Genomic DNA, 12380 nt, shown 5'->3' with positions numbered 1-12380 from the left:
TTGGCCTTTCGAAACGGTTTTTTTCCAAAAATATTTAATTTATCCAAAATTGTTCTTAGAAACATTCCAGTTATTTTTAAAGACCAATTTAATGATGTGCAACACGTTGGCGGCTTCTGAATTTTTTTTCGTGACAATTAGTTATATGTATGGAGTGCCCCTCTTAAAAATACATTTCTTACAATTTTGAGTACTTAATCCAGTAGCGGCTTCCATAATACACCTATATTTCAAATTTATGTGCCCCTTTCAGCACTCTAAATAGTTTATACCCACCAATTTGGGTATAAACGAGTAAATACGGGTATATTGAGTAAATACTGAGTATTTACTCGGTATTTACCCGTGAGTATTTACTCACTACCCATCTCTAGGCTAGGATATGTGTACAAAACGCGAGAGTTTAAAGTGTTACATTGTAGCGTGAGTCATCCTTAAGTCTATTTGTGTGTTTGTCAATGAAATAAATTTTATCTTATCTATCTTATCTTAATGCTGGTGTAGTCTGAATATTCTGAATCCGAACATAAACTGAAACAATCATGTAATGTTTTGTTATAAAGAACCTCATATACCCTTCCCTCCCCCTTCCAAAGTGACCCTTTAAAGTAAGCAGAGTTTGCGAAAAATAACCGCCATAGACCGGGTGATACGGGTTTCTGTAGACCCGGCACAGAAATTCAAATAATAGTATGTTGTAAGGGAATGGGTACCTAGTTCTTACGTTGCCTCGGTATACAAACCTATACCTACCAGTGTAATTAAGAGCGCTATTACATTTCGGCGTTGAGCGAGTTTAGGTATTTTACGCGCTGCGGCAGGCCGTGCGAGCTCAGTACGCCGATCCCTTCTACCACACTCGCACTACAATGATGGATTAAACATTCTTGATCCTTCGCGAAGCATATTGAAATCAACCATAACAACACTAACTGTACTTAACTTTTAAAGTTCTAAAACTGTTATTTGGTAAGTACGAAAATACTAAATGCAGTGCAAATGTACATAGGGGCTGTTCATAAATTACGTCATCTATTTTTGACGATTTTTGACCCCCCCCACCCCTCAAATCATCAAAAAATCAAGCTTCGGATGAATCTGTTTCCTCCTACGTCATGTTACCATCATCCGATGTCCAGACCCCCCCACTCCTCCCATTTGAAACGACGTAATTTATGAATAGCCCCATACTTGTACTTATGAAGGTATATTACTCGAAAGAAATTATAGGTACCTACTCGCTTATTTACATGTTTCGTCATTGCATTTGGTACCTATAGGTTGTAAAGTTTGTATCAACGAGGGTTTAAAAACGAACTGGTACTGAGGATCTGATGATGATTAAGGTGGTCACGGATACCAATCAACCATGTAGTAACATGATTAGGCTCGTTTGATTCGTCTCAACAAGATCTTTGACACTGAAGATACACAGGGTCTGATGATGGAGCTTGAAGGTGGCCACGGGTACCAGTCTATCATGTAACTAAACAACTTCGTGTTTGGGCTCGTTTGATTCGTCTCAACAAGATCTTTGACACAAGACAGTACTCAGGGTCTGATGATGGAGCTGGAAGGTACCATTACCAATCAACCCTGCAACTAAACCACATCGTGTTTAGGATCGTTTGATTCGTCTCAACAAGATCTTTGACACTAGGTGATACTCAGAGTCTGATGATGGAGCTGGAAGGTGGTCACCGGTACCAATCAACCATGCAACTAAACCATTTCGTGTTTAGGCTCGTTTTATTCGTTTCAACAAGATCTTTGACACAAGGTAGTACTCAGGGTCTGATGATGGAGCGCGAAGGTGGCGACGGGTACGTCTGTCATCATCAGCTCCATCATCAGACCCTGAGTAGTATCTTGTGTCAAACATCTTATTGCGACGAATCAAACGAGCCCAAACACGAAGTGGTTCAGTTACATGGTAGACTGGTACCCGTGGCCACAGTCCAGCTCCATCATCAGACCCTGAGTACTAACTTGTGTCAAAGATCTTGTTGCGACGAATCGAACGAAGCCAAACACGAAGTGGTTTAGTTGCATGGTTGATTGGTACCGGTGACCACCTTCCGGATCCATCATCAGACCCTTAGTACTACCTTGTGTCAAAGATCTTGTTGCGACAAATCAAACGAGCCCAAACACGAAGTGGTTCAGTTACATGGTAGACTGGTACCCGTGGCCACAGTCCAGCTCCATCATCAGACCCTGAGTACTAACTTGTGTCAAAGATCTTGTTGCGACGAATCGAACGAAGCCAAACACGAAGTAGTTTAGTTGCATGGTTGATTGGTACCGGTCACCACCTTCTGGATCCATCATCAGACCATCAGTACTACCTTGTGTCAAAGATCTTGTTGCGACAAATCAAACGAGCCCAAACACGAAGTGGTTCAGTTACATGGTAGACTGGTACCCGTGGCCACAGTCCAGCTCCATCATCAGACCCTGAGTACTAACTTGTGTCAAAGATCTTGTTGCGACGAATCGAACGAAGCCAAACACGAAGTGGTTTAGTTGCATGGTTGATTGGTACCGGTGACCACCTTCCGGATCCATCATCAGACCCTCAGTACTACCTTGTGTCAAAGATCTTGTTGCGACAAATCAAACGAGCCCAAACACAAAGTGGTTCAGTTACATGGTAGACTGGTACCCGTGGCCACAGTCCAGCTCCATCATCAGACCCTGAGTACTAACTTGTGTCAAAGATCTTGTTGCGACGAATCGAACGAAGCCAAACACGAAGTAGTTTAGTTGCATGGTTGATTGGTACCGGTCACCACCTTCTGGATCCATCATCAGACCATCAGTACTACCTTGTGTCAAAGATCTTGTTGCGACAAATCAAACGAGCCCAAACACGAAGTGGTTCAGTTACACGGTAGACTGGTACCCGTGGCCACCTTCCAGCTCCATCATCAGATCCTGAGTACTATCTTGTGTCCAAGGTCTTGTTGAGACGAATCAAACGAGCCTAAACACGAAGTGGTTTAGTTGCATGGTTGATTGGTACCGGTGACCACCTTCCGGCTCCAACATCAGACCCTGAGTACTATCTTGTGTCAAAGATCTTATAGAAACGAATAAAACGAGCCTAAACACGAAGTGGTTTAGTGGCATGGTTGATTGGTACCGGTGACCACCTGCCGGCTCCATCATCAGACCCTGAGTACTATCTTGTGTCAAAGATCTTGTTGAGACGAATCAAACGAGCCTAAACACGAAGTGGTTTAGTTGCATGGTTGATTGGTACCGGTGACCACCTTCCGGCTCCATCATCAGACCCTGAGTATTATCTTGTGCCAAAGATCTTGTTGAGACGAATCAAACGAGCCCAAACACGAAGTGGTTTAGTTGCATGGTTGATTGGTACCGGTGACCACCTTCCGGCTCCATCATCAGACCCTGAGTACTATCTTAAGTCAAAGATCTTGTTGAGACGAATAAAACGAGCCTAAACACGAAGTGGTTTAGTTGCATTGTTGATTGGTACTGGTGACCACCTTCCGGCTCCATCATCAGACCCTGAGTACTATCTTAAGTCAAAGATCTTGTTGAGCCGAATCAAACGAGCCCAAACACGAAGTGGTTTAGTTGCATGGTTGATTGGTACCGGTGACCACCTTCCGGCTCCATCATCAGACCCTGAGTACTATCTTGTGTCAAAGATCTTGTTGAGATGAATAAAACGAGCCTAAACACGAAGTGGTTTAGTTGCATGGTTGATTGGTACCGGTGACCACCTTCCGGCTCCATCATCAGACCCTGAGTACTATCTTGAGTCAAATAAATACATATAGAATGTCAGGTCGTTTCAAATATTTTTAATCCTGTCCGGTAGTTTATTAAACTGTACCATTATAAATTATAATACTATAAAAACGGTGCTAGGATCAAAGTCTCTCGTTGCGGTTTACACGCACACAGTATAGCGTTTTACACGGCGCCCGCCGCACACAATGATAAAAAACCTCGTCGTCGCCGTTGAAAATGTGCGGAGCCGACCGACACACGTCCTGCCTCTACAAGCTCTGCCGCGGCACTGAGCTGGCGCAGCGCGCGTTATCGGTAATATAGAGTAGTTTTCAAAAAATTGCCAAAAAATTATAGTAGAATTTCATATACACTAATGTATACCAACAGTATAAGCAAACGTTGCAGATTGCTTGAGTATGAAAATGACTTCGATATTAAGTAGATTTTCGTAGGAATTGACACTTGTTTCGGAGAGAAAATCGAGTTCGTTTTACTTTGATTTTCTCTTTCTCAAAGGTATGTAGGAAAAATATAGTTTGATATGCCTAAAGTACAGGGTATTAGTAATACAAAATAGCCAGGTTTAGCAGAGTAAAGTTCTCAACATTTCCAAATAAGAGCTCGCCATTCAGTGCTTCACGGGGTTTTTCGGAAACGACCATCAGAAAAAAAATCATTACTAATTTAATAAGTCCTTTTTCTAATATTTACAACGATATTTATAAAGATAAGAAGACGCTTTTACTGGAACAAGTACTCATTGTTTCTAATAATGAGCGCAAAGTCCTGAATTTCGTCGACTAGTATCATCAATTTTGCATTATTTCGACTTTTCTTGTAAGAGCGCTCTTAATTGATTAGAAATTCAGTCTTCTCTTTCTTACACGGGTCTGTCTTTATTCGACGACCGGTCTGGCCTAGTGGGTCCTGCCTGTGAAGCCGATGGTCCTGGGTTCGAATCCCGGTAAGGGCATATATTTGTGTGTGTGAATATAAATATTTTTAAACTTTCCCGTGTTGAACACATATTAACTCACTCACTAACTCACTAACTCGGTAAATCAAGGTAATTGAATAAAATTCGCGTTAGACCCGTCTATAAATGTGAGTTAATAAATATTTATTCCTGAGTCATGGGTATTTCCTATGTATAATATAAGTATATATTTATCTATGTATAATATAAGTATGTATTTATCTATTTAAGTGTGGATATCGTGGCCTAGCACCCATAGTACAAGCTTTGCTTAGTTTGGGGCTTAGGTTGATCTGTGTAAGATGTTCCTTAATATTTATTTTATTTTTAAACTTCATCAGGCAGTTATTTTCAATCTTACCATCACCGTGTCTCTCGCAATCAATCTCTCGTAGTTTTTGAAGTGAAAACTTCTTTAGCGGCGCTGTGCACTTTTTGTGATGGGGAAAAAATGTTAAACTCGTAACGGTGTCACGTGACCGTAAGGCGTAAGACGGACACGTGACCTGATCGAAAAACTGTTACAATGAGTTTTTCTTTATTGATGTAAATTTCATCTAGTGAGTTTCCCTCTAACTGGTACTAATATAACTGGAGTACTAACAGTAATGTGCTTAGGGGTTTCAAGCAATGCGACGAAATAACGCTAGATGGCGTTAACCTCAATTATACATAGTGCTGCAGACACTCATTGAGTTTTCACTTCTGCCGGCACTCCCGGAGTGCAACCCGTTGTTTTTTTTATGTTTCCATAAACCAAAATTTTGAAAAGCAAATTAACAAGTGAAGTGTAAGCCTTCGGCTAGGAGAAGGTGGTTTATGAGTGATACACGTAACGGTTGGATATCAATTGTATTTTATAATAAAATGTGCGGTTTATATAGGAAAGCATTGCCTTTGTTCTTTACACTAGGTCTAAAGTACAAGGTTGAAGAAAATGTTACATTATTTTTATGTTTGCAATATCGGATTACATGGTATCATATTACATTCGGAAATGAACAATTAATTTATTAAATCGATTCGCGGTGGGTGGTCTCAGCTGTGTGTGAGTCACTCAATGCTACACAAGGATATTAATCGAACACCGCCGTGTCTAACCTTTCTTAACATTTTCCATTTGTTTCCCAATTTTCAGTCAGAAGTCCCCAAGTAATTCAGCAACATGCTGACTGTAAAAGGTCCTGAGGGCCTACCGTGAACACCGAAGTTCGCAAATTTTCTCTTTTACTCCAATAAAGCCGTACGTTAGAGTGACAGAGAAAGGTTGAATTTGCGAACTTCGACGTTCGCAGTAGGCCCTCTGATTTCACATCGAGAACGCTTAAACCTGGTTGTTCTTTGAGACCGAATATTATTAGGGTTTTTGTCGCGGCTACTCAGTAATATACAGGTATTTGGTGATAGGCAGTTGTTGTATATTGTGCTGTGGATGTGTGGAACGCAATACGAATGTGTCGACTACCTTTGGGACAAAAATTAAACGTCGTTAGAGTCTATGGCACTTAAGACCATTATGAGTAAGTTTTACTCGGGTAATTCCGAAATTCGGATAATTCCGAAATTCAGATGAAAATCACCCTTAATTCCATCATAATAAAAGCACAGTATAAGAACAGTAGTGAATCTTCATAGAAATGTGCCGCTGCCGGCTTGAATGTGTGCGTGCGCGCCGGGCGCCGTGTACGCACGCGCTGCCACGCACACATTAGCATAATATACGGGGGAATACGGTGGCGGCAGTGTGGGCCGTACCGCGACTGTGATCGCGCGCATTCGAGTACGCTACCCGCCCGCTCGCATTTGTCTGCTCTGACGGTACGCCTTAATTTTTTTGATCATGACTATGAACAGAGGCAATAGTATAAGTAAGGTACTAGATTGAAAAGCTTGATTATATCACTATTGTATACAATACTTTTTCTACGAATCTACAAAAATAATACTTTAAACTAGTAGAATCATACAAACAAACCAAACCAAAAGTATACTATACAGCTAAGATACGGGAGCAGCCACGATACCTTCATAATACTGGTACGCGCCCCGGCCGCCGCGTTGGTTGGTCAATGACACCTCGTAACTCATGAGGCCCTGGTACTTGCTCCGCGCTAAATTCAATTTTTAGACAGTTGTTTTCCCGATTTTGGCCACCGTAGCCTATGGAGACTAACAAGCAACACTAAGTGGTTTTCGTAGTCTATGGATGTTGCTATATTAAGGGTGTCACATGCGCGTTTCTGATTTATTACCCAATTGTTTCTACTATACAACCTAAAATTAATAATTAATTTGAGCTATGGTTTTGTTTCGCCCTCTTGACCGCGGCGAGCTGTAATTGGTCATTTTCATTATAGTTGACTAAACTGTATCGAAATGAATATTATAGTTGAGTTGGGAGCCCGTACATTAAAAATACCCATTTGCAGTTTGGTATAAGAAATCTTAATTCAAAAATTACAGTCGTACAGTAGAAAAAAAATATAGTGTCTCAATAACGACTCCTCAAACCCGGACTTGTCATTCTTCATAATACCTACTTGCCCATGCTTCCCTAAAACCTTTTTACTAAATTTATACGTAAGGATGAGAATTTATTTTACTTTAACCGCTAACAATAAAGCGTTCCGAACATGCAGAACCGGAGGATTTTTTTCTGTATCGAATTTATAATTTTTTTAATAACTGCCATTTCCTAATGTTAATATTTAAAAAGCGTTTTATTTATACTTCATCTATGAATTGATAGAACATTTCATTATATTATAATAAATAGAAACGTAGTGCTACTCATAATATGCAAATAATATTTAACTAAAAATAAAAGTGACAACCCTAAGCGCCAACGCAAGAGTAGGCAAATAACTTGCCGAGCGGCCTTAGATTCACTACTGTTCTTAGTGTACTGTGATAAAAGTCTCTTTTCGGAATTATCCGACCGTTTTCGACATTCGGAATTACCCGAGTAAACCTTACTCTGTGATTATGACTTGACTCAACGAAGTACTTTTTGTTTAAGTACCTATATTTTTTTTAGCTTTAATTAATTTTATCTACACACATATCATAAACTCTCTGTGATGCCTTCAAAATCCGTAAATAATGGCCCACATTACGATAAACTGTTTTGTTACAGCAAATTTCTTATCTGTGAAAATGTGGTAATAGCTTCATTACTATATCAAAATCGATTTGGTAATGAAATTCAAATTTCGAACATCTCTGAAAAAAAAAGCAATTTGATTTGACCCCTATTCTAATATCAGTCGAGATGACGTTTTATTCGAAATCAAATGTCAATTGCATACAATATTGACAAATCTCGCTTGTAAGTTGGTATCGGACGATATGGTAATCGACCCCGACTCTAGTTAGAGTCTGGCTACTGAAATATTACACAAATGTTTGGCGGGAAATTCAAAAAATCTTGGGCTGGTCACACTTTGTGTAGTAGGAATTATAGTTTTGATACTAGAAATATTTTTGATTTTCTGTGCACACGTAAGGTACTTAAGTTAAATATACGTTGACGTGCACTCAAAGTCAGCTCTCATAATTTCTACCACTATGTAAAGTACAGTCAACGATAAACACATGTTAACACTTTCTCACCATATACCATTGTAACAAGGCGAAAAATGAAATGTAGTGTAAATAAGACCTAGCTCGATAATACAGTAATATTAATCCATCACCAAAAAAAATACATAAATACTATGCCAAATATGCTTAAATGCTAAGTATCAAAATATTTATAGAGCACCAACCTCCTAATTTGTTTACATTTGTTGAGGAGTTGTAAACATTGCAGTTTTTCGTTATACAACGCTACACGTCGACTTCGCACATTGTCGTAATTATTTACGAGCTTAAATAGTAGTTGGCGAACCTCACTCAGTATAGACATTATTAATATTATTTAAAATAAACCCCTTATAAACCGCAAACAATTTGAATGAATGACATAAATTGACAACTGACTTTTAGCTTTTTTTTTAAATCATAGACAATTGGTGATACAACAACGAAATATCTGCCAACAATTTTTGGCTAGCCAGACTCTAGTCTCTGAATTAAAAAAAAACTACGGATGCGTGACATGCGTGAAAAAAGTTTTCATTTGCCGCCATTTGACGTACAGTTTATCTTTTAATTAGTTTGTAGTAAAAAATAATTTGTTTTGTTGTTTTTAAAGTAACTATAACAAAAGTTTCGTGTAAAATGTGCGATAAAGATATTTCGGAGACGCCATCTCATATCCGCGAGTTCCGCCAGAGAGGAAAGTGCCCCAATGTCGGTTGTAATATGAGGTTAGTGAATATATCATAGAAAGTTTATAATATGTGTGTAGATAAAGCAGTGTATGTAACTGTACATAATGAGGCATTAAAACACTCGTGTGATACTATTATGAAACTCATTTCATTCGTTTCATAAACCCACACTCGTATTTTAATGCCTTTCATTATGTAGCAGTCACATAAACTACTATTATCACGAGGTCTACACAAATAGTTTATGGTACCATGGTACATTGTATGTACGTCATTATGTGGAATATAAAGAAATGCTGGAACATTAATATCGTTCGTTTTCTCCGCGTATTACACAAAAGTAGGGCGACAACAATACGCGCTGCCAATTAGCGAGATTAGAAGCAGTGACCAGCCATTGCGAAAATTGAGGACAGTTTTATAATGCTTAATCTCCGTTTAAGTAAGGTCAGTGTGGGTAAGATCGTCTACAAGCTCTTTTGTCGCTTCTAACTCTTGAGTTTGTACACATAGTCCACTTACAGAAGGAGCGAAATCCCTTCCTTTCTGTTTCTTTCTATGTATGCAAATAAGATGGTGGTACTGGTGCCCGACTCGGTCCCTGTACATGTCATCTTGAAACTTAAGTCATTGTCAATAGAGGTGTCAGCAGGGTGTCATCTATTGGGCATTAGCATATCGAGCACTAGTAAGTACCACCACCTTAAGAGAGTTCTTGCCATGTTCTTGCTCTATAAAATGACGTTTGTGTCCACACTTGATCACGTCAAAGAGCAAAATCATTTTTTTTCGACTCATCTTCCTCGCGTTGTCCCGGCATTTTGCCACGGCTCATGGGAGTCTGGCCTGAGGTCCGCTTGGTTTGGCTTAGCGTATATCGACTATTTTACAAAAAGTACCGTTACGTGGTCAACCTACACGGGGCTTAACGTCGCTCATTACATGGGAACCCGGAAGAGCTTCAAGATTCTCATTGTCCGGCCGCAGCATTAGCAGCGTGGTCACTGACTCTATACAGGAGCTTAATCCAAAAGGGGCAGTGAGGGTATATCACTACATCTTATAAACAAAGAAAAGAAAACAAAGTCCCCCGCCGCGTCGGTCTGTTTGTGTGTCTGTATGTTCGCGATAAACATAAAAACTACTGAACGGATCTTCACGCGGGTTTTACCTATCAATAGAGTGATGCTTGAGGAAGGTTTAGGTGTATAGTTTGTTAAGGTTTTGTGTAACCCGTGCGAAGCCGGGGCGAGTCGCTAGTCAGAAACTAGGAAGATGTTTAAAAAGTGTAATACTCTTATGGTAGATGTCGCTAGGCATCTCCCTAAAGGCCCATTTAGATTAGGTATGCAAGTTTCTTGTACAAAAATCGGTAATAATTGTTTTGACGACCGGTTTGGCCTATAGTGGATAGTGACCCTGTGCCTGTGTAGCCGATGGTCCTGGGTTCGAATGCCGATCAGGGCATTTATTTGTGTGATGAGCACAGATATTTCTTTCTGAGTCATGGGTGTTTTCTATGTATTTTTTGAGTATTTACAAAAAAATAAATACTCAAAAAAAAAAATATATATATATATATATCGTTGTCTGGGTACCTATCCCATAAGGAGTCGTCCAGAAATCATGTGATCATATTTGGCCTATTTCGACTTCACACATATCAGTTGGTAACGCATATACTTAAAAACGGATAATAATTTTTATTATCCTTTTTGAATCCGTTTTTTTTTTAGTAAAAGTTTTTATATAAATAGGTAGATTTGCGGACCAGTGTTGTGCGGCCATTTTTACATACAATATGCATATGCCGGATGCCCTACTTAACTCCTTTACATAATTTATTGTCATCAAAGTCGACATCGAACAATATACCTAGTACCTACGATTTCACATTCAGTTAAAATTATTTGTGGAAATCGAGACTTATTGAAGTGAAAACTTCTTACACTTTTTGAGGTAGGGAAAAAATGATAAACTCGAGACAGCGTAAGGCGTAACGCCTAAGCTGTCTCTCCTCTCTTTCTACCGCACGGCGAAAATGTATGCCTGAGCCTGCTGTTTCATGTAGGCGGCGCAGGGCGCTTGCGTGACGTTATGTTATGTGTGACGGACAATGTCATTGTTTTTTGATTTAAATGCCATCTAGTGGGTTTCCCTCAAACTGGTATTAATATAACTATAGTACCAGTAGTACTCACAGTGATGTGCTTAGGGGTTTCAAGTAATGGGACGATACAACGCTAGATGGCGTTAACCTCAATTATACATAGTGCTGCAGACATTTTGCACTATATAGCGATTTATTAATATTTTGAGTTACAATGTCGTTGAGTTTTCACTTCTGCCGGCACTCCCGGAGTGCAACCCGTTTTTTTTTACAATGTACCTACCTACTACTTTAATTTTATTTATTTCGACGTAAATAATTGGACATAGAAAAGACAGTAAAAATTATAAACAAAATATTTAGGTACTTATAGAGTTAGATAAAGACAAGTTTGCAACGATTTTGATAGCACACGCAGTGCAAGTGTTATTTTAAACGTCAAACTTCTATGAAATTATGACGTATATATAAGACTGCGTGTGCTATCAAAATCGTTGTAGACTTATCTTGGTCTAACTCTTTGTATATCTTGTTTAAGCGTGAAGAGGTAACAGACAGACACACTTTACTTATAATATTAGTATGGATAGTATGGATATATGGGTAGGTACGTCGAAACGTGTCCTCGGTTCTAATATTAATGCATTAGACGCAAATTAGAAAACAAAAATAATTTATAAGACTTCATTAAAATTAATAAGCATCGGAGCTTTCCATGAAATTGTCTACCGTTGTTCCGTATAAACGCGAGAAGATTTCTGAAGATTTGCAGGTATAGCTATAGGAGTTTCTTTTTCTGTAATAAATGGTCAAAAATATGACCAGAAAAATAATCGTCGGCTTTAAACGCCGAAAAAAGTCCTAATATACGAAATAAATGCGTTTGTACGGGACAGCCCGTGGAATGCTCCAATCTCACCTTTCAAGCCGTAAAGGTGACAGTCCATTTCCAACGACAGCAACACTCTACCATTCATTTTACTGTGGAAATTGACAATAAAGTGGTATCCAGACGGGCCTGATCAAATCGATTTGATCAGGAAAATAATCGGCACCAATCTCATCTAGCGTCCACACGTACATAATTTAATCACCAATTTTAGAACCATATCAAACGCACGTACAGATCCTAGCATTCCATAGATACTAGCTTCAAAAATTGGCATTTTAGTGTCCGCACCTCCTGATTTGATCGGGCAATCGAATCAGCGATCCAAATTGCCGTTTGCGTCCGCATCTCCTGATTCGATCG

General features: G+C 39.3%; 1 long non-coding RNA gene across 2 annotated transcripts in view; it reads right to left on the bottom strand.

The window, feature by feature from the left end:
- Positions 1 to 12380, bottom strand: part of LOC134797460 (uncharacterized) — a 356765-nt gene that overhangs the window by 261362 nt on the left and 83023 nt on the right. The gene's annotated exons all lie outside the window — the stretch shown is intronic.

Source organism: Cydia splendana, chromosome 15, assembly GCF_910591565.1.
Source record: "Cydia splendana chromosome 15, ilCydSple1.2, whole genome shotgun sequence".
NCBI lineage: Eukaryota > Metazoa > Arthropoda > Insecta > Lepidoptera > Tortricidae > Cydia > Cydia splendana.
The sequence above is the reverse complement of the archived record's forward strand: the minus strand, read 5'-3'. Positions and strand labels throughout refer to the sequence as shown.